Source organism: Arvicanthis niloticus, chromosome 26 (assembly GCF_011762505.2).
Source record: "Arvicanthis niloticus isolate mArvNil1 chromosome 26, mArvNil1.pat.X, whole genome shotgun sequence".
Taxonomy (NCBI): Eukaryota; Metazoa; Chordata; class Mammalia; order Rodentia; family Muridae; genus Arvicanthis; species Arvicanthis niloticus.
The window spans coordinates 15719505-15733365 of NC_133434.1; the positions used below are offsets into that span (position 1 = coordinate 15719505).

The 13861-nt window shown below is 47.7% G+C and overlaps 1 long non-coding RNA gene across 1 annotated transcript in view; it reads right to left on the bottom strand.

Moving 5' to 3' along the window:
* Nucleotides 1-381: 381 nt before the first annotated feature.
* The window catches only part of LOC143439146 (uncharacterized), an 81734-nt gene continuing 68254 nt past the window's right edge, over nucleotides 382-13861 (bottom strand). Inside the window, exon 4 of the long non-coding RNA XR_013107543.1 lies at nucleotides 382-9623. This is a non-coding gene — a long non-coding RNA (uncharacterized LOC143439146). The remainder of the gene's footprint in view (nucleotides 9624-13861) is intronic.

The following is a 13861-nucleotide window of genomic DNA, read 5'->3' on the forward strand; positions in this document are numbered from 1 at the left end:
ACTGGGACCTCGCTGATGGCACAGGGTTTGATCACCTTAAACGCCTCTGTACCATTTGTTTGGGATGTTTGTTCATTTGTTTGCAAATAAATTTGGTTTGCATTCATAACGTAAAGCCAAAACAGTCTTTTTCTGGAATATATTGACTCTTAATAAATTGCCTAGAGCTTCAAGTACTTTTTTTTCCCTTGACCTTAAAGTCAAAATGAACAGGCACATCTCATTTTCCTTTTATCATCCTTGGGTTTTTTTTTTTTGTTTTTGTTTTTTTTTTTTTTTTTTTTTTTTTTTTTTTTTTTTTTTTTTTTTCCCAAATCAGGAAAATGGGAAAATCCTTCCCTTTCTCTCCCAGCTTTACAAAGCTCTAGGGCAGAGGTTCTCAACTTATGGGTCAAGACCCCTTTGGCAAACTTCTATCTTCCCAAATATTTACATTAAGATTCATAACAGCAGCAAGTTTACAGTTAGGAAGTAGCAATGAGAATGATTTTATGGTTGGAGGTCCCCATGGCATGAGGAACTGGATGAGAGGGTTTCAGCCTTGGGACGGTTGAGAAAAACTGTTTGGGGGCGGGGGGTCTGAGTGATACCCATGGAGGGGAAAAAATGGAAGACAAAACAGAAAACAAAAAACTGAAACCAACTTATTACCTCAAACATCAAAGCATGAGCACCAATGCGTGTCTGTGGTACTCGGTGGCTCCTAAGACTCCGTTCATGGTATATTTGAACATCTGAGCTACTCAAGAGACTGCACAAGCCAAGCCTCCTCCCCATCATAAAGACTCCCAGAGGAACCAAGTCTGTGATGTGATAGACTCAATGTGTGCTCAAGGACTCTGAACTAGGAGTCACTCTCCAAAAGGCCTCTTCTTACCCAGCTGCTCCTGCTGTTCCAAGAAGAGGGAGGTTGAATCCCAGGCTGGGAAAGCACCTTGATCCCCAGTCCTCCCTCAGCATCCTGGTCCTCCGTCCATGCTTCTCTAGAAGGCAGTGCTCTCTTCCAGCCTGGATGCCCTGCGCCCTCTGCTTTCCCTGGTCAGCAGCTGCTTGGTATGCATGCCATATCACTTCTGCCTGCCCCCATTAGGAAACGTCTCCTTTTGACCTCTCCATGTGCCACTCAGTTGCCTTCTGGTGGGGGGTTGGGGAGAGAGGGAAGGAAGAGGAGAGACTTCTCAGCATTTACCTAATTAGCAGTAATTAGAAGGCAGGGCCCTGGTGCTCTCCTCACAGCTGCTCCGAAGGACAGAGCCAGAAGCAAGCAGCACACATCGGCTGAGAGACCCCAGGCTGTCCTCCCTCTCTGCTGCCATGTCACTCCCTGGGAAAGACAGGCATCTTTGTCCCCAAAGTCATTTCCCCTAGGTGCATTTTCTAGGTGTAAGGATTTGGGATGTTGATTCTAAGCCTCCAAAACAGTAGCCTTGAAATAAGTCAACCAAACCCCTTGGGGGCCATGTCCAGATGGCTCTGCCAAATAAAACACTGGTTCCCGTGGCAACCCAAACCACACCCACAAGAGAGGGCGGCTGTCATTAACGGGTATAAGCCAAGCCTTCCCAGAGTCCCAAGAACTGACTCAGAGTTAAGCCTGCATCAAGCGTAAAGCTCTGCAGAGTCAACCAGCTGGAGTCTGATGCCACCCTCTCTCATTTGGGTCACGATGTCTTTTCAGCCATTTTGAGCCCGGACTAGAGGGTCTAGAATCATGAAACAACCTCCAATCTGCTGGGATCTTATGGTCAGCACATCAGTGCCTCCTGGGGCTCTCATCTCAGCAGATAGCGTGGAATAAAGTAGCTGTTTTTATCAGGAGCATGGCCTGCCCTGACCCCAACATCAGGCACCAGCTGTTTGGTACTGTCCATCGTGTCGTTGCCTATTAATGATTCTGATTAACCTCTATGGAGATCCATTATTTCTAAGCCAGGGAAGATACTATTAATTCCCATCTGTGCTGGATTACTTACAGTTAGTGGTTGGTACTTTTCTATGGTCTCACAACACATCTTAATCAGATGGTGAGTGGGTTTAATTAGCCGAAGTATAGGTTTTATTTTTTTTTTATTCATATAACTACTTAATCTAATGGAAGCCTATTATCTGTGGCTTTTTCCCCATGCATAATTATTGCCGTTTTTAATTGATGGTGCATCAGGGGTTGAGGCTACAATATGGCAACTGAAACAAGAAGTTGCCCCACCCCCTGTCCCGGAATGAAGGTTGAAAAAATGAGTTGTCAGGGATGTACTGGGTCTCTGGTTTTCATTAAGATGTGGGCTCCCAAGTGGACACTGCCCGGCTCCTGCCAAAAGAAAGAAAATGTGGTATTCAGCTGGTCCACCTCTGGGTTTAAATACTGCTAAATGCCCTTCAGGAGCCCTAGGGTTGGAGCCAAATCTGGAACAGCTGGGAGAAATAGCTGTTTGTCAATCCATGCAGATCACAAGCAACCCCAAGGCAGGGACTGAATCTCTGATCACTCCATCCCACAGACCCTGCCTGGATGGGCTCTGGCACCCCGGATGTGTTCCACTATTGCACTGTGGACTGAACCCAGACTGATGGAGTAAGGACACCTGGGCTCTCTCACAGAGGGTCATTTGTCTTTAACGTGAAGATAACTCAGAAACTTTCCCCACAGAGAGGGATTGACTTCCAAACCCAGGCAGGGGCTTTCTTCTAGCTGTCCTCATGGCTCCTACTTACAGGGAAGGTCCTGATGTCTAGTAGGACAAACTGCCAAACTCTCAGTGACCATCTGAGACAGAGAGAGCGTTCTAGGAATAAGGGTCCTAAGAGTGGGAGACATGCATGGACTGCTGTTGGCCCGAAGCCTAAAATGTCCATTTTCTAATACTGTTGAAAGCCTGGAACTTTCTTAGTCATCAGTGACTTTGAGCAAAGCCCTCAGATGAATGAGGATGAAAAGATTCCAGAACCTTTGGTCACGTTTTAGAGATCATTGGCCTAAGCTGGCCAGGGAGCTTTCCTTGCTCCTGGTAAGGCTGATCGGTCAAAGTGTGGAGACTTTCTCTTCCTCCTCCTCCCTCAGGGTTCCTCTCCAGACAGAAGCACCAGTCAGAGAAAATCTGGGTTAAAAGGCTTTATTCCCCACTCCCTTATGTGGCACGGAAAGGAGACCAGGACCATGAAGGAAGGGTTCCAGGAATTTCTAGTTCAACTGCCTTTTCCAAGACAACCTGAGTTTCTGAGGCAAGCCGAGAAGACTCCCACCCTCAACCCACTGCCATGGTGGACTGTTGTCGACGGTGTTGGGTTTATTCCTTCCTTTCCATTTTGCAAAAACATTTGTACAGAGACTTCTGAGCCTGACCCACAGTCAGCAGTAGACAGGAGCCCCGGATTCCCCTTGCAGCATTTTCCAGGGTGACGGATCAGATAATGTACACTTAGCGAGTGCACAAATAATGTGAATCAGGGTTGGCACAGTGCAGTGAGGTGTAAAAAAAGCAATTTGAATTGTTCTAGGGAAACGCTAGAGCCGCTCTGACATGCTTGCTCACCAGCGCTCTGCCCTGTGCCCCTCCAGACGGCTGAGCCCCAGGCTCTAGCTGGAATGGCGACAGGACTGCCCCCAGTGCCGCTGGCCCCTGAAGCTGCCCCGGGGATGGAGAGATGGGAGAGGACACATGTCCCTGAATGACACGGAGCTCTGCTTCCTGCTAGAAGGGAATGACTCCACCTACTGATCTCTTCAGACTCTCCTGGGATGAAAGAAGGAGAGAGATGAGAAAATGAAGTCCCTGTCTTTGGACATGACCGCACATTAGCAGGGGCGTCGCGAGGTTATGTGTATCTACTTGGGGGACGTGTGCTCTGGTCTCTTTGGACTTCTGAAAGTCATCCAGTCTGTCCCCCTGCTTCCAGACAGTAGGCCTGTACCAACTCTCCCACACAGCAAACGGCTTTCGGATTTGTTTCCGATTTTCTAAGGGAAGATTTCTCATCCTCTCTTAGTCACCTGTTCCGGTATCTGGCTCACCACGCCCACCTTCCGGAAGTTCTCCCCACTCGGCTGAAATCCAGTCGTTCAGGCAGCCTTCAATGCACACATTGTGAGGAGGGTCTAGAGACACCAGACAAGCTGACAGCACTGTGCTTTTATGCGCCTAAGCAGTAACCTAGATGCAGAGCCAGGTACTGACTCTCCAGTTGAGGGGTGGTTACGTAAACAAGTAACCAGTTCATCCCTCAAGTCAGCATCCCACTCCCAGCTCCCATAATCCTGCCTCTCAATGGCCTCTCCATTCAGGCTGAGCCATGAGCTGGCTTTGTCTAGCTCCCACCACCTTGATGACATTCTGCAAAGGAACATAACAGAGTTTCTCCTTGTGCGAGCACTCAACGCCCTTCTCAGCCCTCCTCTCTCAATGGCGTTTGTATGACGTTCCTTTTCCAACTCTGGAGACAGGCTGTTTATCACTGTGATACCTGCCCAACAGGCCTACCTTGCAAAGCCAGAAGTTTCTGCAAACCTTCCAGGCCTGTCTCCTCCATTTCCTACCTCCACTCCCCCACCCCATCCTCACCAGCTCTCCGGGGAACACAGAAGATAGTCAATTAAATGGTTTGGATTTATTTTCCGGTAACCAGAAGCAGACATAGACACTTTCCTCCAACAAAGCCCTTCATCAAGCCATGTCCCACACCCAAAGCTTAGCATCTGGGTGTTTTCCAGGACCTGGCCATAGGGAAACCGGTAGGAAATCTCTTGATTGTTTCAAATGAAAGCCGATTATAGTGAGAGAAGGAGTTTTCTGCTGGCTTGGGAAGCCGAGAGGTTTCAGGATAATGGATGGCCAGCCTGCTGCCTGCCCACCTGCATTACTGACCTCGTAGTGGTCAGGCAGGGAGCCCAGCACAGATTAAGAACACAAACAAATGGGAAGACAGGACAGGCCTGGGGACAGGCAGCCTGCTGAGGGACTGGCTAAGGACTCCAGGTTTTTTTTTTTTCCTCATAAAATCTAGGGACACATTTCCATGTTGTCTTTGCATAAATTTGTGTGGTGATTTGCATACATTTGCATTTTGCCTTCAAAACACCCAAACTCCCAGAATATAAAATAAAATGCAATTAATTAATTAATTGGTATGATGGATGACAAGGCTAGCCATATGGGATTGGTAAGGGACCCTGATCAAGGGACAGATTTTCTGGGTTGTCCCCCTAAGCCATGGTGAATCTAGGGACACGGTGCAACATGTTCTGAAGTTGTCTGTCTCCTCCATTAGACACTGGGCCCTTGAGAACAGAAACAGACAGAGCTCTTTGATCTCCATATCCCTGGGCTCTGGCACCAGCTCCTCGCATGTGAGACTGTTAATCACTACTTGGAGAATAAGCAAGTCAACGACTTAGCAAGTTATTGTGTGCTCTAAACTTATGGTCCCAGTGCAGATCAGAGCCCCTAGGACCCACCCAGACAAGACTTACCGGACAAGGTTCAGACAGTCTCACAGTGAGAAGAACCCCTCTCAGGCCTGCTGAAGAAGGACACATGTCTATTGGTGTCCAGTGGGTTGGCGGTCTAGAAAGACGGGGCTGACCAGCTTAGGGACAAGGACTTGAGAAAGCCTGACTTGAGATCAGGACCTCAACACGACAGGAATTAGAGAGGAAAGTAGAGTCTGTGCATTTCCTCATCTTCCTTCTCTCTACCCAAACCAGGAGGCTCGGTGGCCCTCTGAGCCTGGAAAGGCTAACGAAGTGACCTTCACACTCTTTCCATGCTTAGTACAGGGTCTTGCCCAGAAAGAAATTCACCAAACTCAGGAAAGTTCCTTTCATATAACATCAATATTTGCCCAACCCTCCTCCCATATCACTGCCACATCTCCTCCATGAAGATGACACCTCCACCCTGCCAAAGAGACACCTTTGTTGGTAGTGGTGTTCTTATATCAGTCAGGAGCAGAGCAGGTGGCAGTCCTTTGCTCATCTTAGCTTGGTGCCTGGCTTGGTGGCCAAAGCTGTCTTATGCCTAGGACTTAGAAAAAACAAATCAAATTCAGGCAGCGCAGAGCTAGAGGAGGAAGACAGACTGAGACCTGTGGACCACTAAGCCACCTGCAGACTTGTCCTCCAGCACATGCCATAAACACCCACTTGCCGCCACATCACAAAGCATGGATGAAGGTTGTCACACACGGGGGACCTACAGCTGGAGCCACCACAGTGTATGAGTGTGTGGTGGTCAGATGGGAGAGAAAAGTGAAGCAGCTTGAGCAGTCTGAAGAGAGATGGAACTGGAGACTCCAATGTGGAGAGGAACACCCTTCTGTGAATGCCCAGCCCCGCCACCTGGGGCCATGATGAGGTCCTGGCCTGAGCTGCTGCTGAGGGCCATGTCTGAGTTCATGGCTACACAGTGGCAGGGGGTGATGTCAATGTCCATAGCTCATATTACCATTAGAGTACACAGGGATGTCCCTAGTTTGAACAGCTATTTGAGATCCACATTGATGTCCAGGGGCTGTGCAGAACTGGTCCCACCCCTCGCTGGATGCCATGCTCTAGAGAGCTGGCCCCATTTTTCACCCGTGACATCACTCAGAAAAGCAGGCCCTGCACCTTGTCTGGGTAGCACAGTAGAGCTGACCCTAGTGGAAGGGGATGCAGATGAGCTAGCCCAGAGGATGAGAATGCTGGAGAGCCCTGAAGCTGACATTAGGGTCATGAGAACAGGTGAGCTAGCCCTCCTCTCGCTGGCTGCAGCACTCAGAAGACTGTGACCAGCACCTTGCCTGGGCAGCACTGTAGGGCTGGCCCTGGTCCAGGGCCATGGATGAGTCAACCCCTGAGGGTGAGAGCACAGGAAAGCTGAACCAGCTGTGAGGTAATGTGGGTACAGGAAGGGGGGATAAATGATGTCCTCATCCCTTACCACCTGAAGCAGTCTTGGAAAACTGGCCCTGAGGTCATGAGATCAGAAGAGCTTGGCCCTGTCTCTTGCTGGCTCTGCACTTCATCTGAGAAACACAGTTAAGCTGGCCCTGATGGTGAAGGCACAGGTAAGCCCTTTCCAAAGGTGGGAGAGTGGAAAAGCTGGCCCAGCCCCTCACAGGGTGCAGCCCTTAGGAGAGTGTGCTCCACATCTTGACTGGGCAGCAAAATGGAGCTGGTTCAGGAGGCACGGGTGCTGGTGAACCATCTCCAAGGGCATGAGAACAGAGGAGCTGATCCTGCCTCCTGTCTATGGTGGCTTTGGGTGGCCTAGCCAGAGATGATGTGGAGCTCATCCTGGTGGTACACATAAGGGAGAGCCAGCGGGCTGACCCAGCTCAGCTATGACCCAGGCCCACATCCAGGGCTCTGAATCAGCCAATCCTAAAATCTATATCATCTATACATGTTTGAATGCATGAAAGGGTCAATCCTGCTGTTCCAAAGCTGTGCGGTCTCCACGACACAGGTTAACAACAGGATAAGCAGGAAGAGTCCTGATGGAGATCCAATATTAATGTTATCACAGAAACCAGAGATCTCAAACCAGACCAATGACTCATTGCAGTGAACATTTGCAAGTGAAGATGTAGGGAGAGAGGGATATACTGGGGGGGGGGGGGGGGGTGCACCGTGGTATACCACGGCTTCCATGATGAGACGTTTGGTATGCTTTGGTGGTGGTGGTGGTGGTGGTGTGTGTGTGTGTGTGTGTGTGTGTGTGTGTGTGTGTGTGTGTGTGTGTTATTTTGGCGGGGGAGAATGCAAGGGCAAAGGCCAGATATAGGGGGACAGGGAAATGAGAAGGACTGGGGTACGTGATGTGAAACCCACAAAGACTCAATAAAAAGTTTTTTTTTTAAAAAAAGAATGTAAGAAAGGAAAAAGAATGGCATCTGTTTTCTGAAGACCCTAAGAAAGCTACCAGTTGGTAGCTGACATCTTTCCCATTTGTAAGATGGTGCAAGCTGTTTATTCTTTGAAATAGGAAGCTCCATCAAACCGCACTTACTAATTTACATCTGCTTTCACCCCAAACTTGGGCAGCATTGGGGATCACTACTCTTTGCCTTTTACACATGTCCCTTCTTATAACTATGGAGAAAAGATTTGGGAGCTGTGAGGTCAAGCTGGACCCTCTCTCCTCATTCGAAATATGTATAGCTGTTATGGAGACTGAGACTACGTACGCAGGATGCTTACAGCAGGTCGTGGCATAAAGTGACTGCAATCCCAACTGTTAGTTAGTACTTCTTATTAGAAAGAAGCATTGTCTATGACAACCCTTCACCTTTGCTTCATAGCCCAAGACAAAAACCAGGTCACCAAAAGTAACGGAGAGATGGGAGGAATGTGTCACTAAGGTGAAGCCTTAGGATTCAAATGAAAAACATGGCAGTCTTTTTTTCACTGTACATCCCCAAGCATGGACTCCAAAGGTCTGCTTGGCTTGCAGCCAGGGCACTGCTTGGGCAAAGAAGTAAGAGGTACTCAGCAGTAGCCAAGCATCTTGGGCAGGCTGGCGCAGGTCTCCTAATCAGGTGTGCAGATAGAGCCAGGGATTTAGTGACATGGCCCTGGCTTCAAGGATCAGACTAATGTGAGGTTGAAGAGGGACAGATGAGGAATCAGGACTGAGGGCATCTTCAGGCTGTTGTGTATGCTCTGTGCTCAGGAAGATGAAGGAGAGAAGCCTTCAGTGAGAGAAGGCTGCAGTGTACCAGGAAGGGGTGTCAGTGAGAGAAGGCTGCGGAGTACCAGGAAGGAGTGTCACCACAGCCAACCCTGCTCCCTCCCCCTTTTCTTCATTCAAGATGGACTCCAGACACATGACGGAGAAAGTAGAAATGAAGAGACTTGTCCAGAGAATACACCAGTGAAGGGCTCAGAACTGCAAAGCTCTCCTAGAGTGGTGTAAGAAGCAGGAAAAGGGAACAGGGACAAGAAGGGACATAATGGGCTGGTCCCAACTGTGAGGACAGAAGGGACATAACGGGCTGGGTCCCAACTGTGAGGACAGGGCTTTGGGCTGATGTTAACTATTCCTTGACATGACTCCGAGACATAGCTGTTATTCCCTTTTACAGATCCTAGGTTTGGAAGATAAATTAAATTAAATTAAATTAAAATGGGAGAGGAGATAGGGGAAAGCACAGGGCTGTGCAGGAGCCGGGATTAGGCTGGACCATGATGAGGAACAGCACAGAAGGGTACAGGGAGGAGGGAGAAGGGAGGAGGGAAAGGGACTGATGGGGCAGGGAAGAAGTGGGAGTTGGGACGTACGTATCTGGCATTAGGTGAATGTTATGCAAAAATGACTATGTGAGTTCTCCGTAGCCAATCACATGGCTCCTTTGGGGGCAATTCCAGCACAAGGCATACCTGCCAACAGAGAACAGAACCCATGCTCCAGGCCGAAGGTACCTGAGACGTTTCTTTCTCAGTCTTCCTGTGGCTTCTTTTCTTCCTCCTGCTGCCCTCAGTCTTTGCCTTCACCAGCCTTCATCCTGAGTCTGAGGCCTGTCATACCAACACCTACCACGGAGATATCCCAGGAGACAACTGGTCTTCTCTCAAGGTACGGACGGAGTCTTCCAAATTGTTCACAATGCACCTGTACTTGATGAATGGCTTGGTCAGCCTCTCCCATCTTGAAAACAAAAAACATATAAAAAAATCTGAGCTAGCCCTTTGAACTGTCCCAACTTTTACCCCCATCCACATTTGGAACTTCTTGCCAGGGTCAATTTTAAAGCCTTGTTGCTGGGGTACAGGTCTCTATTTGGTCCTTGGTGGGGATGGGAATCCATGCTTTAACTTTCGTAAGCAAAGAACAGGGAAAGGGAGAAAATAACCATAGCCATATAGCATCCAGACACTCGTAGACAAGATGCTGGGCTTTTGTGTTCTCTCATCTGCCTGGGTACTATGGTGCATGTTCAGAGCTCAGTGGTCCCAGAGACCTTCTGGTTCCCAATATGGAGAAGTCATGCAATCTGAGAAATGAGACGATCTCTCTGCACTTTGTTTTTTGATGTTTCCCAAGAGGGGGATTAGCTAATTGCTTTGTTTTTGAAGTCAGTATCAGGAGGGCTATTTGCAGGATAGACTGGCTGGCTGTCCAAGGGGTGGGGCAGGGATCGGGAAAAAGCAGTATCCATCCATCAGCCAGAATGGTCTTAGGAGCTCACATGGTGCACTCAGAGGCTGTGTTCTTTGAGAAGCCTCCTTCTCTCCCAGGGTCAGGTTCAGACCCAAGAAGCAAGTACCACATAAATAGATGTCAGTGACTACTTTTGCCATCCTCCAGAACATCTTTAAACCCTAGCATCACTGCTGCTTTGAAGAGAGGCGGCTTTATCCTAACTTGAGTGGGAAGAAGAACTGGAAGGTCATGGCTAATCTAATACTCCTTTTTCTCTTTGGACACCTTAGTAATTAGAAAGTCCTACCAGGGGTCTACCTTAGCTCTTTAACACAAGTTTCCTTTTGTCTTTGACTCTAGTTGTAGACATCCCAAGCTTGCTAAAGCTTCAACTATCATCTGTAATCCAGAGTTAGAGATGGCTGAAAACCTGTCCCTCACATGGTCACCTCTCACTACCACCTTGCAGATAAAGTAGCTCCCCTAGAAGGGTAAGGATTGCCAGGAAGACCTTCTGGGTCACAGGCAGAGGGACAGTCCCAGTTCAACTGCCTGGCTTCAATCTAGAATGAGTCATGACTCCAACTTCAGGCACCTTCCCTGTCTTTTGATGTTACTGTCCCTCACACATCTTCAGCAATGAGGATGGGGAAGCAGTTTGGACTATTAAAGGGATGCTCAGAAGCTGGTGGCTGCATCAAAAGGCTGTGATTCCGGCTTCTGAGTGGAGTGCTGCTTGGATAAATAGCACCTCATTCAAATTCTTCAGCTATCAGGCATCTACTGATCAAGATCTGGGCTGAGCCAGGCACAAGCCAGCGGTGCAGCTAGGGTTCTGCCCTCTGGGAGCTGAGATCCGAAGCCTACTTAGGAAAGTCAGAGCCCAGCAGCTGAGCCAACTCCTCTAAAGGCCGCGTAATTAAGATGCTCTGAGAATGAAGCTGAGCCTGGTGGTGCACATCTACAGCCGAAGCACTTGGAAGGAGGAAATGGGAGAATTTCAAGCACAAGGCCAGCCTTGGCTACAGAGTGAGACCCTGTCAGAAAAAGAGAAGGAAGGGAGGAATGAGAAGAGAGATGTGGGGGCAAGTAAAGTAGGAAGGAAGGATGAGAGGAAGAGAGGAAGGGAGGGATGAAAAGAAGAGAGGGAAGGAGGAATGAAAGGAGGAGAGGGAGGGAAGGATGAAAGAGAGGGAGGGAGGGAGGACGGAGGGAGGGAGGGAGGATGGAGGGAGGGAGGGAGGGAATAAGGGAAGGAGGAGAGGAAGGAGGAAATAATTTATGCAATAAATTGGGCAAGGGGAATAAGCGTACAAGGCTATAGGGTTTGTTCCAGACCATTGGAACAAATTACTCCTTCCGCTTCAGAATTAATTGTCCCACACCCTGTACCACTTCTGTATCCTGTACAAATTCTCTGTATGTGAGAATCTCAGGACCTAATGCAGAGGAGAACAAAACAGGAAATGAATAAGCATTGGATGGATGGTTGAGTAGATAAACTGGTCAGGAGACATGCCGAGGAGGGCTTTTCTGATCCCTTAAACCCACTACATGTGCTGGGGAAATGACCTTGTCTCGCTGTCTAGAACCCCAGCAACACTCTGTGTGTTTTGGGAGCCCAGTTTCACTCCTCCAGGTTCCTATAGAAAGTTCAGACGCCTCAGTCTGTCTGGGGACTCCTCTCTCGAATCCCAGCGGATGTTTTCTGCTTGGCCCAGGGTTCTTTGCAAGAAATCTTAGACAAAGGGGCTTACTCCTCAGAACTCAGGCCGCTTTGTTGAAAGGCAGCTAGGAGAGAGAGGAGGCAGTAGTTTTAAATGAGCGAGTGTGCTGAATAATTAAGCAAACATTTTTGGGTTTAGTGGGGAAAAATATTCCTCCAAATGTTGTATCAAGCAGGACACTGAATTTGCCACAGGCAGTTGTTGGTGAACTGGTGTGAGTGTGCTTCTTCAAGTCCAGAGAAAGAGAATTTGGATCAGACCTCCAGGCTACAGCCCCCAGTGCACACGGAGCCCAGGCTTTCTGGTGTAGAACAAATCACTCTGGGCCTATCAGACAAGGCTACTCCAAGGCCACTATGTCTCTCTTCTGCTTCTGCACTGTACTAAATTGCCTGTCTAGATTTCCACTGGATCGGGACATTTAGGAGCAGCAGACTCAAATCCTATTTTATAAAGCAAAATGTTGAGGACCAAAGAGGTCACAGCATTTCCCAAAAGCCCCACACCAAGCCCATGACGGAACTGATGGTTTCTAAAATGTTCACTTCCCTCTCTTCATCCTCTGACAATCAACTCAGGTCTCCCCGGGCTCCCATTTGAGTTTTTGTGGTTGATGGTTTGTTTTTGTTTCTGATGCTGAGCTTTGAAACTAGGGCCTCACATATGCTAGACACAGCCCTTACTACATGGCTATGTCTCCACGCCATAATTGCTTGTTTTTAAATCTACCAGTCTATAAAGGGTTCTTTCTCCTTTCATGTTTTAAGTTGTTTGTTTGGTTAAGGGTGATTTTGTGGAGTTGTTATTGCTGTTGTTGTTTTTATAAGATCCACACTCAGGATGGCTTTGAACTCACTACACAAATCTTACTGCTCTCAGACTTGAGGTCCTCTTGCCTCCCAAGTGCTAGGATTACAAACCTGCCTCATGGAACTCTTACAAAAGTTAATCTTAGTGTGTTTACCATCTGCATCATTCTATCACTGGCTCCAGTTAAGTTGTGTTATTAGTGAAATATTACATGACAAAATACTTTTGATTAAAAAAAAAAAACAGGGTATCAGGTCTGGGGTGGAGAGAGACTCTGTTATAACTCTCTGCATATTCTTCAACATCTAAAACATAAGTGGTACTTGGTAAGTGTGAATCTACGAACAGATGGGATGATTGTATGAATGCATGATAGGGTTTTAAAAGTTCCTAATAAATTTAAACAAAATAATAAGCAAATTATTTCAAGTAGTTTGAGAGATAGAGAGAGAGCACTCACCTCTTTCTTGACTATGAAAAGTATAATTAGCAGTTCCTGCTAAGTCACAATGACACAATGAATACGTGGGGTGTGTGTGTCCTTGTGTCCATGTGTAGGCCAAAGGGCAACCTCAATCATGGTTCCTCAAATGTTGTCCATATTGATTTTTGAGACAGGCTAGGTTGGCTGGCCAGTGAGTCCCAGGGATGGTCCTCTCTAACTCCCTCCCCATTGCTGGGTTTCAAACCACCAAATGGCCTCTTTTTGTGTATGGACTCTGGGATCCAACTCTGGTCATCATGCTTGTAAGGCAGGCATTTACCAACCCAGCCATTTCCGTTCCTTTAGATGAAGGGATGGACAGGAAGTGAATCCCCTGAGAATAAAGCCAAGCTCCTCTGTGGTAGTTGTCAGGAGACTGAGGAGAAATAATTGCACCACTTAGAGAAAGCAAAAGAAAGACATCTCAAGCACTTCTTCATAGCCAGAATTATAGGTGTGACTTGAAGATATTAATTACAACACAGCCTCATTATTTGCTTATGGAGACATTGTGTTTTGTGAGGATTTTTTTTTTTAAAATATTGTTATTCTGTAAGTACCTGTAGCAAATTTTAGCATTAAAAAAATCACTCCAGTCAAAATTATTTACCAGCATGGAAATTCCTTCTGTGACAACTCTGGAAGTCATTTTTTCTTACCAGTACCTCTGAAAGAGTAATTGGCTGCAATTAGCAATGACTTTGTCATCCCTCTCAGAGCCT